This window comes from Polyodon spathula, chromosome 13 (genome assembly GCF_017654505.1).
Source record: "Polyodon spathula isolate WHYD16114869_AA chromosome 13, ASM1765450v1, whole genome shotgun sequence".
Taxonomy (NCBI): domain Eukaryota; kingdom Metazoa; phylum Chordata; class Actinopteri; order Acipenseriformes; family Polyodontidae; genus Polyodon; species Polyodon spathula.
Window position 1 is genome coordinate 25,098,746 of NC_054546.1, and position 19,454 is coordinate 25,118,199.

At 42.8% G+C, this 19,454-nt stretch overlaps 1 protein-coding gene and 1 long non-coding RNA gene across 2 annotated transcripts in view; one reads left to right on the plus strand and one right to left on the minus strand.

Annotated features, from left to right (window-relative positions):
* The window catches only part of znf384b (zinc finger protein 384 b), a 63,241-nt gene extending 59,090 nt beyond the window's left edge, over positions 1-4,151 (minus strand). Inside the window, exon 1 of the mRNA XM_041268511.1 lies at positions 3,447-4,151. The gene's annotated coding sequence lies outside the window, so the exon portion shown is untranslated. The remainder of the gene's footprint in view (positions 1-3,446) is intronic.
* LOC121325666 lies at positions 1,549-18,302 on the plus strand. Its single transcript, XR_005951361.1, has 4 exons — positions 1,549-2,496; positions 17,296-17,448; positions 17,898-17,987; positions 18,172-18,302. It is a non-coding gene; the product is annotated as an uncharacterized LOC121325666 (long non-coding RNA).
* Positions 18,303-19,454: the final 1,152 nt, after the last annotated feature.

Genomic DNA, 19,454 nt, shown 5'->3' on the forward strand with positions numbered 1-19,454 from the left:
AGGAGTTGTACTGTGTTCTTCAATGAATAGGATATAGCCAGAATACTAGATGCAGCATGCCACAAAAAGGTACCGTACTTGTAATTCTATTTTTATTCACAATCTCGTTGCTGTTATTATTATTAGTGCTAGTAGTAACAACTACTGTAAAAATAAAAAAAATAAAAAAATAAAATGGTACTAATATTATTAATAATTTAGCTAATGCCTTTATCCAAGGTGATTTCCTTAACTTGCTCCAGCATCTTATACTGTTAGTTTTGGATTGTCCTTTTACTATAGCAAACAAAAGGCTTTGGACCCAAACAGGGTTGTTATAGCGAGGGTGTACTGTATTTAGTATTTGACTTATATGCTTAACACACAACACTTGCACATTTTAATATATAATGCATGCACATTTATTATTTCATTTTTGTTATTTTTTACCTCCAATAGTGTTCAACATTTAACAGGAGGGTATAAAGATGTTGGATCAGAATCCAGTATCATTCCTTACAAAAAAAAGTAACATACTGCATTCTGTAATGTAGATTATATCTTACTTCTCTTTTGCATACCTGCATTGTCTCTTGCTAGATATGCACCTCCAGATTCTGACAAATACTTTTAGAAAACCAGGAGCAATTTCTGCTCTGGGTCAAAAAGGCTGCCCGCCTATGTGGATAACTATCAAAAAACTAGTAGAAACTAACTAAAACACAAGTCTGGGAAAAACAAATGGAAGTCTGGAAAATCTGAGTATATGTTTAAAAAAAGAACATATAAAAGGTGTGTTTCCTTAGGTCACAGGTCAAATCTAATCGGCCAAGGGGCGTTCTGAAGCCAAAGGGGGGCATTTACATCCAAGAGGGCAGGAGGGGGGGGGAAGGGGCGTTTTAGCTATAAAAAAGGGGGGGGGGGCAATACATTTTAAAATTAAGGAAACTTATTTAAAAATGTTGATTAACTACTTACACACAATGTGCCAGTGATGTACTCACTGACTTGTGCACAGAAATCAGACATGTTTGTTACTGTACAGAAAAACATGTCCATATGTCAATGTGTGAGCAGAAGTTCCGACAATATTGTGCAATCTATGAAATCGTCCTGTATAATTAAAGTGAACAAAATAATCAATAATCTCCAATTTTCACAGTAACAGTTTTACTACAACAGCGAAAGCCATTGTGTGCTTGTACATGAACGGTGTTAATTGCAAATTTCACAAAGTTTACAATTAAAAAAAAAAAAAACTTTAACCATGTGGTACGTGCAAAAGGTCAGTGGATGTTAGGATCCCAAGCCGTAATACGACCCCATCGGCTTGGTGTTAAATTACATTTTTTGATAGCTAAAATCGGGAAATACATATAATTAAAAATATATATATGTATATTAAATCCCCATTATTGCTGTAATAAATATTCTGAAGACTTTTTTTTCTAAGTGTGAATGTGATAATTATATTTATCATATGTATTTTTGATAGAAATTAATGTTTTAGTAATCAGTTTTACTAAAAACATAATAGTACTCACTGCAACAGGATCCCTGATATTTGTATCCAGTTTGTCGGTTCCAAAGCAGGAACCGGCTACCCGGTTTTCAAAGGAACCGGTTGGCATATCTCTATTGCTATCCATATAGTGGTCCACTATGAAAGGCGGTTTATATAAAAATAAAGATTTGTATTATTATTATTATTATTATTATTATTATTATTATTATAGCATGGCGCAAGCAAAGAAGGCATGTCAGCAATATTCCATAATAGTAAGCATTTTATGTATGTATCTACATGTTGATTACACCAGTGACTGGGGTTTAATTATTGTGTTTTATGAATTATTTTTCTGTAATTCTCAGAATAGTGGGATAAATGCAATTAACAATTTATGTTAATTGGCAATAATTCTTATTTTTTTTATTTTCTGTGGCAAGGGGCGATGACTAAGCTCAGCTGATCCTTAGGGGGCGTTGTTGTGAAAAAGGTTGAGAAATACTGGTCTAGAGGAATGTGTGTTGTTTTTTTTAATTAAATTTAACATGAATGTTGACATAACTACTCACATAACAAATGCTTCACCAAGACTGCTCAGATAGAAATTACACTAGAAAAAAAATTCTCCATCCTGGACTATAGCTATATCATGCCTTTTGGCGTACGTGCCAACATAGACACAATCATAGACAAAACAAGTACACTTTCATTGCGCTCACTGTCGCTCAGGTCACTCTATGCACTATTGTTGATACAAGTGATATAGGTGTTGCATAATTACTGCTGTTACTTCCACGCAAAAGTTGCCACACTTTCCACTATCAATATGGCATTGCAACATACCCATCCAACACCACTGCTTTACCAAATGCATTTGAATATGTATCTCACTCAGTAGATAGAACAGTGAGAATTAGGGCCAAACTGTGCTTCTTTCTCTTGTTATTGTCATAGGAGTGCCTTAGAACAGCTGACGACACAATATTCTGCATACCAATAAACACACCCAGGTAATGTCCTTCTGGGCAGTCTTTGTGGCATAATAGGGGTGAGTTAAGGGTTTATTAATCCCCCACTCAATTCCAATTTTGAACACTAAAACTTGACGTTGTAATTGCAATGAATTGAAATATATATTATCTATATATATATATAATATATATATATAATATAATATATATATATATATATATTATATGTGTGTGTGTTGTGTATATATATACAACCCACAACAGTTAGGGTGTTGTTACCAAAAGAAGCAAAATCAAAAAGATTAAAGCCAAGTATTTTAACATAAAACTATGAACTGATACCAAAAAAAAAGTAATTATCAGGCCATTAAGGTCTACAACTGCTTAATCCGAAACAACCGGATATAATAGTTTTTTTTTTTTTTTTTTATTTATTTTTTATTATTATTTTTTAATAAATTATTCATAGTGTTAATGGTTACAAAGTAATGTATTACCTGGCGGGAATCGAGTATGTTTAACTTATCGCGAGGATATTCTATTGTGGCTCTATTATTACTGTATGTACCAAAAGTGCGTCAGAACCTTCAAATTATTGTGTTACATTGTCATTATCTATCGGTAACTCTACCGATATTTCGCTGCAGTTTTACATTTATATCCTATGCTATAATCACCACACATACACATAAATACATGCATACATGGACAAAGGCGCCAGGACTGGATTTTATGAGTACATTTATTGTAACAAAAGCACGCACCACCAGTGTTAAAATAAAACAGCTACAACATATTTAAAAACAAGTGTTGAAAGCTGTGTGTTAATCGATGCTTCAATTCGTTTTCTGTATTAAACAATAAATATTAAATCGTATTCAGTAAATACCCGCTTTAGTTGTTGAATATATTACTATTATTGACATTATTTATCCTGTAAAAATACCTGCTGCGTTCGCCCAGTAAACCCCACGCGTTCATTTACTCACCCCGTTTGCAAACGACTGGGGAAAACTTCCGGGTTTATATCTTCTCTCTGAAATAAAAAAAAAAAAAAAAAAAAAAAAAAAGAAAAAAAGTGAAAAAAATTCAGCTCTGAAAAAAAAAATTCCAAACACCAAATAGAGCGAGTCGCTCGGCCAGCTAGAAGAGGTCTTTCCGGATCCGGTAGACAAGCGTGGGTCAAAACATGAGATTGAAATAATAAATAAGGAAATAAAGTCAGATTTAACATAGAATCAATAAAAACGAAAAAAATAGTTTAAACAATCCAAAAGACAGTAAAATTGTCAACATGGAAATGCAAATTGCAGGGTTTTCTGCAACACTTCCGGAAGTTGAGGTCAACATTCCCCAACACTGGTATGGGTGGTATGGGGACAATATCACCTCCGGCCGTGAGGCCAAATTCCTTTGATAACATAACCAATAAGTGAATTTAAGTAAATGAAATCCAGGGAACCCTGAAGAAAACATTTGTTTGATTATATATGTGTAAATGTGTGATATTGTTATTATATAACAACATTTTTCAATCACATTTCCGGTAGATGAGGTCAGAATTCCTTAACTAGCTACTATTTCCGGGAGGTGAGGTTCGGGTAAAACGCAAGTTTACGTCCAGTTCTGTTAAAATATATGTTGTACTGGTAAGTTATTAATGGTACAGTGACACATGGGGTTAAAAAAATACTTTTGCCCCCGTAATGACATCAGTGTAAAAAAAAAAAAAAAAAAAAAAAACGAGTAATAACAAAGCTGCATCCTCCTGTTCACTAGGAGGCGTCGTTTCGGACAAAGGTCTGTCTCATACGGCGCAGAGGAAATCAGTTTGTGCTGTGAATGAGAGATTGGCTTTACGAAGGGTTACGAGAAAACAATAAACAAACAAGAAAATTGGCTATGCATTTATTCATAATATTGTTGTTGTGTGTCATCTAGCCTGTTATATCCAATATCGATGATCTGAATGTATTGTAGCGTGCACAGGAGAAGGCAGCAGCAGGGCTGGTAGGTGACGTAATTTGATATACGCTCCTCGCAAAGTAGCCGGTGTTGTAACCAATTAGTACCCCCTCAGAAATATGTATACCTGTCGCATTGCACATGAGTAAAATGAGATCGTCCCATAGGCACGTCTGATTTTTCTTTTGCTCGTGGCTCAGGTAAAATGCGAGTGATGGGCACGTGCAGCAGTTGTCGACTTCATTTTGCAATAATATACTAACTTTTTCGAGAAGACAGCATGATTTGTTTGATTTGTTTTCATAAAGAACGCCATTGTCCTGCGCAGCTAAAACAATCTTTAAACAATTAATGCTTAATGTCTTAACTAAGCAACCTTACTGTTAATAAACGATTGTGCCAATTTCAAAGTAGCCTTTTTTATTTATTTATTTATTTTATTTCAGAACTGAAAGTTGAAAGTAAATAATCAGGAAAGTTTTCACGAATGTGAGAATAAACACGAGTCGTGTAAATTGTATTAAAAATTCATAACGTATTAGATATAACGTTATTGTTTACAGATATTTGTTTATATGTTTATTCTATATGCAGTACACACACAGACGATTGATATTGGGTGTATATACAATAAGAAACACAGATACCAAATTAAACAGCATAGTCTATGGCTGTATTATTCGGTATCACCTGTGCATTTCAGGCAGTGGGGCTCCTAGAAATGTCAAACTAGCACAGTATGTCTACCTGTTCCCCATTATCACACACAAAATGGTTTGATTGATAGTGGGTGCATTTACAGTGAGAAACACAGGGGATACCAAATTAGACAGCTGACAGTAGCATAGACTATGACTGTGTTATTTGGTATCCCCCATATGTTAAGGCAGTGACACCCTCTAAACAATGCAGTTCACACAGTATCTTTGTTTTAACTCCAGAAACACATAAACATGCTTTGAATGGTGATACATTTATTTCCCAAAAGAAGACAGATCAGAGTGCTGCCTGTATCTCAGAAAGCCGATCTGACATTGTTTATATTCCTGTAAAATACTATATATACAGGGTTTTTCTGTGTTCTGTTGTAGCGACAGCACTTTACATGGACAACAGAATAATACTTATGATCATTTTTCTATAAGAACTTGATTCAACAAAGAGGTAGTGAAAACGACTACAACAAATTCAATCAGCTAAAAAGGAAGGAAGGAGTTCCATGTGACATTCTTGGACTACTATCAATTCTAGCATACATGGATGACATGACTACAACAGTAGCCTGCACAAATCGGTTATTGGGCAAATTAACCAATAAAATTGAATGGGCACGAATGCAATCCAAGCCCAGTAAATCAAGGAAATCATTAATGGTGTGGCAATACCAACAGTGTCCGAGAAGCCAGTGAAAAGTCTAGGGAAATGGTACGATGGGGATCTAAAGGACACAGTTCGTGTGGGAGAAGTTAGACAATAAGCAGTAGAAGGGTTGAAGAGCATAGACAGCAGCGCTTTAATGGGCAAACTGGGTCTTCTGCCAAGACTGTTGTGGCCACTGACTGTGTATGAGGTTTCCTTGACAACAGTTGAGAAGCTGAAAGCTTTAATTAGTTCATACGTCAGAAAATGGTTGGGAGTTCCACGCTGCCTCAACAGAATGGAACTTTATGGTAAAGGAATACTGCAGCTACCAGTCTGTGCTCTAACCGAGGAGTTTAAGTGCGCCAAGGTCCAACTGAAAATGACATTAGTAGATTCACGCGACAAATGTGTAAGGGAGGCAGCACCTTATAGCCAAGGTACAAATATTCCAAAGTACAGTAGTGCAAATTCTTCAAACTTAAGCAAAATCAAACTGGGCTAACAGGATACAATAAAAAAAAAATAAACAAAGAAAGCTGTGGAAGATGCTAAGGCTGCCCTTTGAATCAGTGATATTATGGGGCAAGTTCAGCATGGAAGAGGGGGTCTTGGTCTCAGTTCAGCTCCTCCTACATGGCACAAGGCAACCCCAGCTCACCGGAGGAAGCTGGTAGTCAACGAAGTGCAAAAGCAAGAGGACAGGATGAGGTGTGTAAAGGCCGTTTCCCAGGCCAAGCAGGGAGAATGGATGCGATGGGAAAGTATGGAACAACGTAAGATTGGCAGGCAAGACCTATGGACAATGGAACAGAGCAGGATCAGTTTCCTCATCAGATCAGCATATGATGTTCTCCCATCACCACAGAACCTAAACATCTATGTCCTCATGTCCTTTGTGTTCATCACCTGCAACATTAAGGCATATTTTGTCAGGATGTAAGGTGGGGCTTAGCCAAGGACAGTTTACTTGGTGCCATGATCAGGTGCTGCAATGTTTGTCCTTAGCATTGGACGACAAGCGTAACCTGACCAATAAGTTGCCACCAGTTCCATCAAAGCATTACACAAAAAAGACAATATTCCTCCGTCCAGGAGAGCAACCACCAAGAAAAGATGTTAAAACCAAGCTTCTCCCAGGACAACTGGAAGCTGCTAGAGACTGGAAAATGCTGGCAGATGTTGGTCAACGGCTTATTTTTCCACCTGACTGCCACCACTAACCTTCGACCAGACATTGTCTTGTCGTCTGGATCAGCACGCCTTGTTCATCTGGTAGAGTTAACAGTGCCATTGGAAGATGCTGTGGATGAGGCATATGAGAGTGTAACAAAGTGGTGTCCTGCGTGGGATTTAACAGCGCCTCCAAGCGTCAGACCAGGAGAGGTTTTTTTTTTTGTGTGGGAGAAAAAAAAAAAAAAAAAGGCGGCGTCTTTGGATTACAAAAAAAAAAAAAAAAAAAGAAAGAAATGGGGAGAAGCAGGAAAGAGGATAAAGAGGTGAGGGACAGGGAGGAGGAGTGCCGCCTAAGGGCCAGACATCCCCGGCAATGTAACCAGTCCTTGCCGGGGTGCCTCCTCTGCAACCAGGACCATCTCTTTGCCAATTGTCCCTTCCGCTGCCCCTACCAGGAGGGAGAGGAGGAACTGCCGCAGGAGAGGAAGGTGAGGAGGTGGCAGAGAAGGGGAAAGGGGAAGAGGAAGGCAGAGGTCCCACCGCTGTCTCCACAGCCGCACCAGTCTCCTGCAAGGGAGGAAGAGCCGCACCAGTCCCCTGCAAGTGAGGGAGAGCCGCACCAGTCCCCTGTATCAAGGGGAGACTACACACCGCTCCCACCTCCACCACCAGGAGACTACACGCCGCTCCTACCTCCATGGGCAGGAGCAGAGCAGCAGGAGCTGCCTCTGCCTCCGCCACCTCCACCGGCAGGCGCAGAGCAGCAGGAGCTGCCTCTGCCTCCGCCACCTCCACCGGCAGGCGCAGAGCAGCAGGAGCTGCCTCTGCCTCCGCCACCTCCACCGGCAGGGGAGCAGAGCAGCAGGAGCTGCCTCTGCCTCCTCCACCGGCAGGGGGAGAGCAGCAGGAGCTGCCTCTGCCTCCGCCACCTCCACCGGCAGGGGGAGAGCAGCAGGAGCTGCCTCTGCCTCCGCCACCTCCACCGGCAGGAGGAGAGCAGCAGGAGCTGCCTCTGCCTCCGCCACCTCCACCGGCAGGGGGAGAGCAGCAGGAGCTGCCTCTGCCTCCGCCACCTCCACCGGCAGGAGCAGAGCAGCAGGAGCTGTGGTCCCTGTCCACCAGCAGAGGGTGAATGCCTGCTGGGTCCCTGTCCACCAGCAGAGGGTGAATGCCTGCTGGTATCACTTCCCCCACCAGCAGAGGGTGAATGCCTGCTGGTATCACTTCCCCCACCAGCAGAGGGTGAATGCCTGCTGGGTCCCTGTCCACCAGCAGAGGGTGAATGCCTGCTGGGTCCCTGTCCACCAGCAGAGGGTGAATGCCTGCTGGTATCACTTCCCCCACCAGCAGAGGGTGAATGCCTGCTGGTATCACTTCCCCCACCAGCAGAGGGTGAATGCCTGCTGGTATCACTTCCCCCACCAGCAGAGGGTGAATGCCTGCTGGTATCACTTCCCCCACCATCACGAGGAGAGGAGCTGGAGCTTCCTCTGCCTCCACCTCCATCAGGGGGAGAGGAGCAGGAGCTGCCTCTCCCTGCACCACAAGGGCCAGGACTAGATGCTGGCGGTCCTCAGCAGCCCTTGCATAGGCTGCTGAGGGAAGCACGGGGAAGAACCTCCCGGCTGCAGTGGCCGAAAAGAGGGCCAACACCCGCACCCCAGCTTGTCCTGACTGCCAGCCTCGCTTCGCCCAAGGATGCCAGCCTCGCTTCGCCCAAGGATGCCAGCCTCGCTTCGCCCAAGGATGCCAGCCTCGCTTCGCCCAAGGATGCCAGCCTCGCTTCGCCCAAGGATGCCAGCCTCGCTTCGCCCAAGGATGCCTCTGCATCGCCTGGGGTTGCCCGCCGCTCTGCATCGCCTGGGGTTGCCCGCCGCTCTGCATCGCCTGGGGTTGCCCGCCGCTCTGCATCGCCTGGGGTTGCCCGCCGCTCTGCATCGCCTGGGGTTGCCCGCCGCTCTGCATCGCCTGGGGTTGCCCGCCGCTCCGCATCACAGCCGGAAGTACTGTGGCCGGAACCCCACGAAGGGGAGCTGCCGGCCATGAAGAAGGGGGAGGAGGTCTGGAGACCGCCAACCCCAGCAGCAGTTTCGCTGCCGGAGGAGGGGGAGGAGGTCTGGAGACCGCCAACCCCAGCAGCAGTTTCGCTGCCGGAGAAGGGGGAGGAGGTCTGGAGACCGCCAACCCCAGCAGCAGTTTCGCTGCCGGAGGAGGGGGAGGAGGTCTGGAGACCGCCAACCCCAGCAGCAGTTTCGCTGCCGGAGGAGGGGGAGGAGGTCTGGAGACCGCCAGCCCCAGCAGCAGTTTCGCCCCCGGAGATCGTGGGGGAGGTCCGGAGACCTGCTCCCTCTGCGGTTTCTTCCCTGCGGGAAGAACGGTGGTTGAAGCCCCACCAAGGGGAGCTGCCGGCGCCGAAGAAGGGGGAAGGTCGGGAGACCACACCCCAAGCAGCCTTTCCGCTGCTAGGACTACCCTGGCAGGAGAATGCTACCCTGCTGACAGCATTACGACCTGTGGGCCCCTGGAAGCCTCTGGTCCTGGCCAAGGACTTTGGGCGGGACTTTTGGGCTTTTAAGGGGGGAGGTGGCCATTGAGGCCATGTGTGCTTTGCACAGGAGGGGGTATATGTAACAAAGTGCCCGCCCCTGTGTATATTATCTGTTATGTGTTGCGTGTGGTGTGTTTAAATGTTGGTGTATAGACATTGGTACACGGGATATAAACGGGTCTGTGTAACACGAGTGTTTAAAAATGTATATGTGTATTTAGGCACGAGGATTGCACAGCACTTCACGTGCAAGTAAAATGTAGTAATATGTGAGCACGGGGAATTGCACTTTATTAATTCACGTGCTGGGATTCAAGTGAATAATTAATTGGTAATTTAATCCCAGCACAATAGTATATATAGATGCACGTTGTCACATACTGGCGGTTGGGTGTTCGGTGAGCGGAGAACGGGATTGGAGACGGAGGAAATAGCAGCAGCAGCAGCAGCAGTAGTAGTAGTAATAATAATAAGAGGAGAAAGTATCCGCTCACCGTGTTTGTCAGTGTCTGTCCGTGCACCGTTTTGTTAAGTTTAGTCTGTTTTTGTTTGTCTATTTATTTTGGCGTAGAGTGCCGTGTCCTGTGTTTTTCGTGTTTGTTAAACCTTTTATTTTGTATTAAACCGGCGCCAACAGGCGTCTTCATCATTTCATTTCATCCGTCCTGTGTTTTGTGTATTGCCTTACCTTTCCTGGTTCTGACGCCGCCCACTTCGGCCGTCTCTGTGACAGAGAGGAAGAAACTTTGGTATGCTCAGCTAGTTGCTAGAGCAGAACAGTGAGGATGGAGAGTCCAAGTTTACCCAGCGGAGGTGGGTTGTTGAGGTTTTGTGGCACACTCTACAACCTGGTTTCTCAGAGATGTCGGGTTCATTGGCCAAGAGTTGCGTCGCACAGTGAAGAAATCTGAAGTACCAGAAAGGAACACCAACTGGCTGTGGTTGAGACAGAAAGATTCTGGCTGGGGATCTCAAACACAATAGGAAGAAAGCAACACTGAAATACGGGTAAGTAAGCTGGGCTGAGTTGAGTGGGGGGCGGAGGGGGATGATGCTGGGACGCCAGAACCACTGTCGAGCCCTCTTGAGGTGTCGTGGGCTAGTCGATGAAACACAGAGGATGGAAGGTGCCCACTTGAAGACCCCAGAGATGTACCCTACTTAGCTCAATCCAGACAGTTGTCATGCTGATGCGCCGGGGAGACCGCACTGTGGTTGATCCCCGGAGCCAGCATTGCAGCCGTTGTGTGTGCTGATGTGCTGGGGAGGCAAAATTAACTGATCCCTGGAGTCCCAGCATTACACTTCTGCCATCAACACCAGGCAGAAGGATATCTACATCATCAGATGGAAAGAAACGTAAATGGATGGGGATGCAGATGGATTACATTAGTTTACCGTAAAGCTACGTCTTAGTTGGTGCTTATCTTGGCGAGAGCCGAGTTCAAATCAGCATGAAGTTTTAACATCTGCTCTCATGTAATGGAAATCAGTTGACCCATGTAGAGCTAATTAGTAAGTCCAAAAGTGTGGTGCCTGAAAAAACGTCCCCCGATCTTCCTGATGTCAACAACAGTAGATAAATAAAAGCAGATATGCTTTATTTGTAACTAAACATGGCTATTAGTAACATGGTGGTTAATTTTTATAAAGTATGTGTATAACACAGACTAAGGGCCTGTCCACACTGGGTGTTTCATATTTATTTTTTACTCTGTATGTTTCAGTTTATTTGGAGAGCAGTTTGAACAACAAAGTCTGATTAGAAAATTCCAGAGTACCCTCCACACAATTTTATTATATGAAACTTTTGTTTGTACACCTTTGTTATGTCGTAGTGCAAATATCTTGTATAGCACTGTAACAGCGGTGTTCTGTTACTGTGTGTATATCTGCTGATCTGACGAGAGACACACAGGTTGAGATTGAAAACGCCACTCAGGCATCCAGGTTTTATTAACAAGTTGCAGTGTTCCTCCACTAGGGTACCAGCAATGGTAGCCCTAGTGCAGGAGGAAGCACACACAGGAAAATATTACATACAAAAATGCAAAACAAACAGTTCAAAACAGAACAAACAAACAAACAAAGCTTCCCTGACACTTCCCTCTAAATAAACTTTATGGGATTAAAATCCCCTAAACTAATACCCTTACTAAACATCAGAACTGTGGTTAACACACGGTGGTCCTCAGTTGAACATTGGTTCATTCTCCCTGGACATCCACACAATTACGAGTCCTCACACTTGTACATAAACAGTAACAAAGGACTCGCCACATGCTGCACACTGCATTCAGTCAGTCAAGGAGGGGATTCTAACCTGCCACATCTTACACAAATGTTATTTGAAAAACTTTTTTTTTTTATTACAATTAAACAAAACACCATTTAGATGTGCATTACCTCAGCCCTACCACATCCACTACCAGAACAAAGAGGTACAGAGAGGTTAATTGCTTATTTTATTCTGACAAGCACAGCAATAAAAGTTGTCATCAGTGAACTGTGGGTTGCCTACACAAACAAGGTGGAACCATCGAGTGCACAAATCACATGAAATCTGTCAGACAAAAATGAAAGAAAAAAACATCACTAACAAAACATGGCTTGTATGAACATAAGAAGACAAAAAAGTTTACAATCGAGAGGAGGCCATTTGGCTTGTTTGGTTGTTAGTAGCTTATTGATTCCAATATCTCATCAAGCAGCTTCTTGAAAGATCCCAGGGTGTCAGCTTCAACAACATTACTGGGGAGTTGGTTCCAGACCCTCCCAATTTTCCGTGTAAAAAAGTGCCTCCTATTTTCTGTTTTGAATGCCCCTTTGTCTAATCTCCATTTGTGACCCCTGGTCCTTGTTTCTTTTTTCAGGTCAAAAAAGTCCCTTGGGTCGACATTGTCAATACCTTTTAGAATTTTGAATGCTTGAATTAGGTCGCCACGTAGTCTTCTTTGTTCAAGACTGAACAGATTCAATTCTTTTAGCCTGTCTGCATATGACATGCCTTTTAAGCCCGGAATAATTCTGGTCGCTCTTCTTTGCACTCTTTCTAGAGCAGCAATATCTTTTTTATAGCGAGGTGACCAGAATTGAACACAATATTCAAGACGAGGTCTTACTAATGCATTGTACAGTTTTAACATTACTTCCCTTGATTTAAATTCAACACTTTTAGTGTTAGCCTGTTAGCCTTTTTTATAGCTTCCCCACATTGTCTAGATGAAGACATTTCTGAGTCAACAAAAACTCCTAGGTCTTTTTCAAAAATACCTTCTCCAATTTCAGTATCTCCCATATGATATTTATAATGCACATTTTTATTTCCTGCGTGCAGTACCTTACACTTTTCTCTATTAAATGTCATTTGCCATGTGTCTGCCCAGTTCTGAATCTTGTCTAGATCATTTGTAATGACCTTTGCTGCTACAACAGTGTCTGCCACTTCTCCTATTTTTGTGTCATCTGCAGATTTAACAAATTTGCTTACTATACCAGAATCTAAATCATTAATGTAGATTAGGAATAGCAGAGGACCTAATACTGATCCCTGTGGTACACCACTGGTTACCACACTCCATTGTGAGGTTTCTCCTCTAATCAGTACTTTCTGTTTTCTACATGTTAACCACTCCCCAATCCATGTACATGTGTTTCCTTGAATCCCAACTGCGTTCAGTTTGAGAATTAATCTTTTGTGCGGGACTTTGTCAAAAGCTTTCTGGAAATCTAAATAAACCATGTCATATGCTTTGCAATTATCCATTATCGATGTTGCATCCTCAAAAAAATCAAGCAAGTTAGTTAGACACGATCTCCCTTTCCTAAAACCATGTTGACTGTCTCCCAGGACCCTGTTACCATATAGGTAATTTTCCATTTTGGATCTTATTATAGTTTCCATAAGTTTGCATATAATAGAAGTCAGGCTTACTGGTCTGTAGTTACCTGGTTCAGTTTTGTTTCCCTTTTTGTGGATCGGTATTACGTTTGCAATTTTCCAGTCTGTCTGTACCACCCCTGTGTCAAGAGACTGCTGCATGATCTTGGTTAGTGGTTTGTAAATAATTTCTTTCATTTCTTTGAGTACTATTGGGAGGATCTCATCCGGCCCAGGGGATTTGTTTATTTTAAGAGCTCCTAGTCCCTTTAACACTTCTGCCTCAGTTATGCTAAAGTTATTTAAAACTGGATAGGAACTGGAGGACATGTGGGGCATGTTGTCTGTATCCTCCTTTGTAAAAACTTGTGAAAAGTAAGCATTTAATATATTTGCTATTTTTTTTTTCTTCATCTACGATTTTGCCATTTGTATCTCTTAGACATTTAACCTCCTCTTTGAATGTTCTCTTGCTGTTGTAATATTGGAAAAACATTTTGGAATTGGTTTTAGCCCCCTTAGCAGTGTTCATTTCTACTTCTGTCTTGGCCTTTCTAACTTCCTTTGTGACTTGCGTTTGCAGTTCTGTGTACTCTTTCTGTGTACTTTCTTTTTTGTCCCTTTTTAACGCTCTGTAAAGTGCCTTTTTTCGCGGAATATTTTTTTTAATTTATCTATTAAACCATTTTTGCAATTTAGGTTTACATTTAGATTTGTCTACTTTAGGGATGTAATTGTTTTATGCCTCCAGTACTACATTTTTGAAGAACAGCCATCCTTTTTCTGTCGATGTTTTCTCTATTTTACTCCAATCTACTTCTGTTAGTCTCTGTTTCATACCTTCATAGTTTGCTTTTCTAAAATTGTAAACCTTAGCTTTAGTCATTACTTTTGGGGTTTTAAAAAGCACTTCAAATGAGACCATGTCGTGCAGGTGCCTCTCAGAGGAAGCGAGATGGTCAACGCCGAGGCGGTACCGCTGATGGGGGCGTTCACCAGTGGACAGGCGGTCACCACGCAAGTACTGTTGTCCTTCCCCACACAGGTGCAGACGCTACATGTCGAAGTCACCGCAGAGACGCCCAAGCTCAGCCGATCGGTGTTTTCGGGAGATGGAAGAGACTGTGAGGGCTCAGCAGATAATGCTGTAGACACAGCTTAAATCTCAAGGCAGATTGCCCCCTACCACTGGGCAGCCCCAACTTCCCCGGTCTCGTACCCCATCCCCAGCGCATAGACCTCCTAGCCCAGGCGAGCTGTGTTTTACAGCGTCAAGGTCAGACATGTCTGACCCAGCCACATCCATCAGTCAAGCTACAGCGGGGGGCTCCTTACCACCTCTGCCGCATGTGTCGCAAAGGGAAGAGTTCCGAGCACTCGTGCAGTGTGCAGCTGCAGCCACGGACGTTCCCTGGCCGGCAGAACAGGAGGGAAAAGGGAACCGCTTTCTACAAAAGAAAGGGTACCCACAGCATGCCCTCCCCTTGTGCCAGGATTTCCTTGAGCTGGTTCGCTCATCCTGGAATAACCCAGCAGAGGCCCTAATACACACTGCAGGAGCCCAAGAAGCAGGCTCTGTATGCGTTCCCTCCGCTACCATTAATACCCCTGACACTAAGAGGATCAGGGTGGATAGAGCATAGGTTCTTCTGGTTGCACTCAGATGGCCAAGAAGCCCCTAGTTTGCTCTCCTCTCCGACATGTTTTTGGGTCAACCATGGCAGCTCCTGCTGCTCAAGGACCTCCTGAGCCAAGCGGAGGGGCTGTTATGGCACCCGAACCCAGCCCAGCTCCAACTCTGGGCCTGGCCATTGAATGGAGCCATCTATTCAGACAAGGTTTGCCAGATGCAGTAGTAGAAACACTAGTCTGTTAGGGCGCCGAGCACTAGAGCCCAGTACTCATACAAATGGAAAGTTTTCTAAGACTGGTGCATTGCCGAAGGTCACGACCCTGTGACCTGCCCTATTGAGATGATATTAACCCTCTTACAATACCTGTTTGATGCAGGAAAATCAGTGTCTTCTTTGAAGGTACACCTGGCAGAAACATCAGTGTATCGCGACAAAATTGACTCTGTGTCCCCTGGGGCACATTTATTGGCCTCCCATGAAAAGTATGGTCCCCAAGTGGGATCTAGAACTGGTACTGCGGGTCTTTACAGGTCCACCATTCGAGCCCATGGCGTCAGCAGAACTGTGCCCTGTTTCCTTGACGGTGGCGTTTTTAATAGCCATTACATCTGCCAGACAAGTAAGTGAGCTTCATGCGCTGTCCATCGATGACACATGTATGGTTTTCACTGGAAATGACTCGCGGGTGACAATAAGAACAAATCCAGCCTTTTTTTGCCGAATGTGGTATCCTCATTCCAATTTAACCAATCAATGGTTTTGGAAACTTTCAGACCTCCCCCGCATGAGTCAGAGGAGGACCGTAGACAGCACGCGCTTTGCCCAGTACGGACTCTGCACTGTTACTTGGATAGGACGGCGTCCTGGTGACAGTCCAACCAGCTGTTTGTCTGCTATGCGTCCCGCTCTAGAGGTCAGGCCGAAGCAATGTCTAGTGCACTGGGTGGCAGATGCAATACGCTTGGCGTATGAACAGACGGACTCCCCTTTACCGGGGAACATTACGGCCCATTCCACCAGGGGCCAGGCAACTTCGTTGGTTTTCCTTCATGGGGCCTCCTTAGATGAACTATGCAATGCTGCTACATGGACAGGTAGTCAGACAGTTGCGCGTTTTTACCACCTTGATGTTGCAAACTGAGTGAGACCCTCTCTGGACTCTAGAGTGTTACAGGCAGCATGCCCTTAGGCGTTATGAGGGCTCTGAGGTTATCGCCGTGAGGCTGTACTGTCGGTCATCTGAAGCCACGACAGCTTTGTTACAGCTTCCCATTCAGTAATTGTTGTCATTCCATTGAAAGGGAATGTTAGGTTATCACCATAACCCTGGTTCCCTGAAAGAGAAGACCATTACCCTTCGAGGTCGTGTCCCCAGCTGACCTAATTTTGAAAGAAAATGGCAATATGCTACTGTGAGGACGTCCCTCTTCAGCTGGGAGGGACTTCCCCGTCACAGCAGGGCCCTGATAGGGCAGCTTTTTTATATATGCTCAGTGATTGGTGGTAAGGGAGAGCTCTTACCATTCAGTAATGCTTGTCATTCTCTTTCAGAGAACCATGGTTATGGTAATAACCTAATGTTTTCTGCTGTCCAGATTGCAGATTACTTCATAGTCCACCCAGAAACTATTAGGCAGCGTCTAAGGGAATATGAGTTGTCAAGAGCAAATATGTACTCGAACATATGTGATGAAGAACTGGACAATCTAGTTGAACGTGTTTTACAGGAATTTCCAAACACTGGATACAGAATGATGGCTAGGGCATTTGATGTCAAGAGGGCATAAATTACAACAGAAAAGAATAAGACATTGTTTAACGTTTTTAAGGTTAAGAAGTCCTGCAGCCTGATATTTTGATATTGACTATTCATTTTACATTATAACAGTTACAGTAATATGACACAACATGATTATATTTATTTTTGCATTTTCTTGATATTATGTACTACATCTTTGAACTGACATAATTTTCTTCTTCTCAGATGGCGTCTAGTTATTTTCAGGGGCATAGATTGCTAACAATAATACAGCAACTCTATTAAGCATATTTTGCAAGGCTGTGGAAATACATGGCTTCCCATTGCGAGTGAGGACAGAAAAGGGAGGGGAAAATGATAGAGCATAGAGGAATTGGTAGATGAAGTCACATCACTGGTCGCTCAGTTCACAACCAGAGGTGATAATCATGAAAAAATAACCCCAGCTCTTTATGTTAAGTTTTGTAAATTGTGGTTTAAGATGTACACAAAATAAAATGAATGATCTAATCCTTAGGATCGAAAGGTAGACGTTTGGAGGTGCATGACCTCCCTGTACTATACTCAGTTTCATCAGATGGAGGATAATAGCATGTTGGACCCAGAGAGTGAACGTCACTTGTACTCTACACTACGTCTTTCAACCGAGAATTCAACAAAGCTTAGAACGGTGGGTTCTTTTCACATTTGTTTAAAATTACACTTAGATAAGCATTATCATTTATTATAAAGTGTAGCATGTACGTTTTGAAAAAAAAACTGTAAAGACCAGATTATAATACTAGTACATTTTGATTCTGGAGGACTGGTATTAAATCAAAACTTTGACCCATCTGCTAATCAAAAATTACAAACCTGTACTTAATAAGTGGGCACTAGCAAAAATTACTGTAGGTTTTTTAAATCCTTTAACTTTGCATAGGAAAAAGTACTTTTTAAACAGTACCACCAATGCTGCCTGTTCATGCTTCCTGCTAGAATGTGTGCTGCTTCTTTAATTTGATATCTGTAAATTGTAATATGCAGTGGCTGAAATAATTAGCTAAATAAATACATAAACATCAGCTAATAATTATACCACTTTTACACCACTTTTAAATTCATGATTGTGTTTGCTAGGTCTGTTTGTGCATGGAATGCACACCCACTGTCCTCCAGGGTCAAGGTCTTTGGTTGTCCTCTTCACATGCTGCATCTGAACCTGAACAGGTCTGTAGTTCCGTCCATCCCCACCCCCTTTTATTGCTTTTCACTGTACAAGTTAGTTATGTTTCCACATTAATTAAGTCCTTGCCACCTTTCTTTATACTCTATTAATGCATTTTGCACAGGTATTTTAGTTTGATGCTTTAGTATGATTTGCGTTTGTATATTTTATGGTCTTGCATTACAGGTGAATGACTTTTTTGGGTTGGAGATGGACACCCCAGTCTCTGAAGAACAGTCCTACCAAGTTTCTGTTTCATCTGTTGACCTGGAGTTATCTGAAATTCAGAGTACAGACAGAGTAATGTTGATCCTCTGAGACCTTCCACATGCTATGGAATTGACATATATTTTGATATTCTGTGCAAATAGTCAATCTACATAGTTTCCTGTCAGTGTATTGTAATTCTTGATATATATATATATATATATATATATATATATATATATATATATATATATATATATATATATATATATAGAGAGAGATGAGAGAGAGAGAGAGAGAGAGAGAGAGAGAGAGAGAGAGAGAGAGAGACACACACACACACACACACATATACACAGCTCTGAGACCACTGCAAAATTATCAGTTTCTCTGGTTTTACTATTTATAGGTATGTGTTTGGGTAAAATGAACATTTTTGTTTTATTCTATAAACTACTGACAACATTTCTCCCAAATTCCAAATAAAAATATTGTCATTTAAAGCATTTATTTGCAGAAAATGACAACTGGTCAAAATAACAAAAAAGATGCAGTGTTGTCAGACCTCGAATAATGCAAAGAAAATAAGTACATATTCATTTTTAAACAACACAATACTAATGTTTTAACTTAGGAAGAGTTCAGAAATCAATATTTGGTGGAATAACCCTGATTTTCAAGCACAGCTTCCATGCGTCTTCGCATGCTCTCCACCAGTCTTTCACGGATGAAAGACTGGTGATGTTGGGTGACTTTGCCACTCCTGGCACAAACATTCAAGCAGCTCGGCTTTATTTGATGGCTTGTGACCATCCATCTTCCTCTTGATCACATTCCAGAGGTTTTCAATGGGGTTCAGGTCTGGAGATTGGGCTGGCCATGACAGGGGCTTGATCTGGTGGTCCTCCATCCACACCTTGATTGACCTGGCTGTGTGGCATGGAGCATTGTCCTGCTGGAAAAACCAATCCTCAGAGTTGGGGAACATTGTCAGAGCAGAAGGAAGCAAGTTTTCTTCCAGGACAACCTTGTACTTGGCTTGATTCATGCGTCCTTCACAAAGACAAATCTGCCCAATTCCAGCATTGCTGAAGCACCCCCAGATAAATCCAATTTTCAGCTTTGCTCAACACCTGGTCGTCTAATGGTTAGACGGAGACCTGGAGAGTCCTACAAGCCACAGTGTCTCGCACCCACTGTGAAATGTGGTAGAGGATCGGTGATGATCTGGGGGTGCTTCAGCACCCCCAGAATTGGGCAGC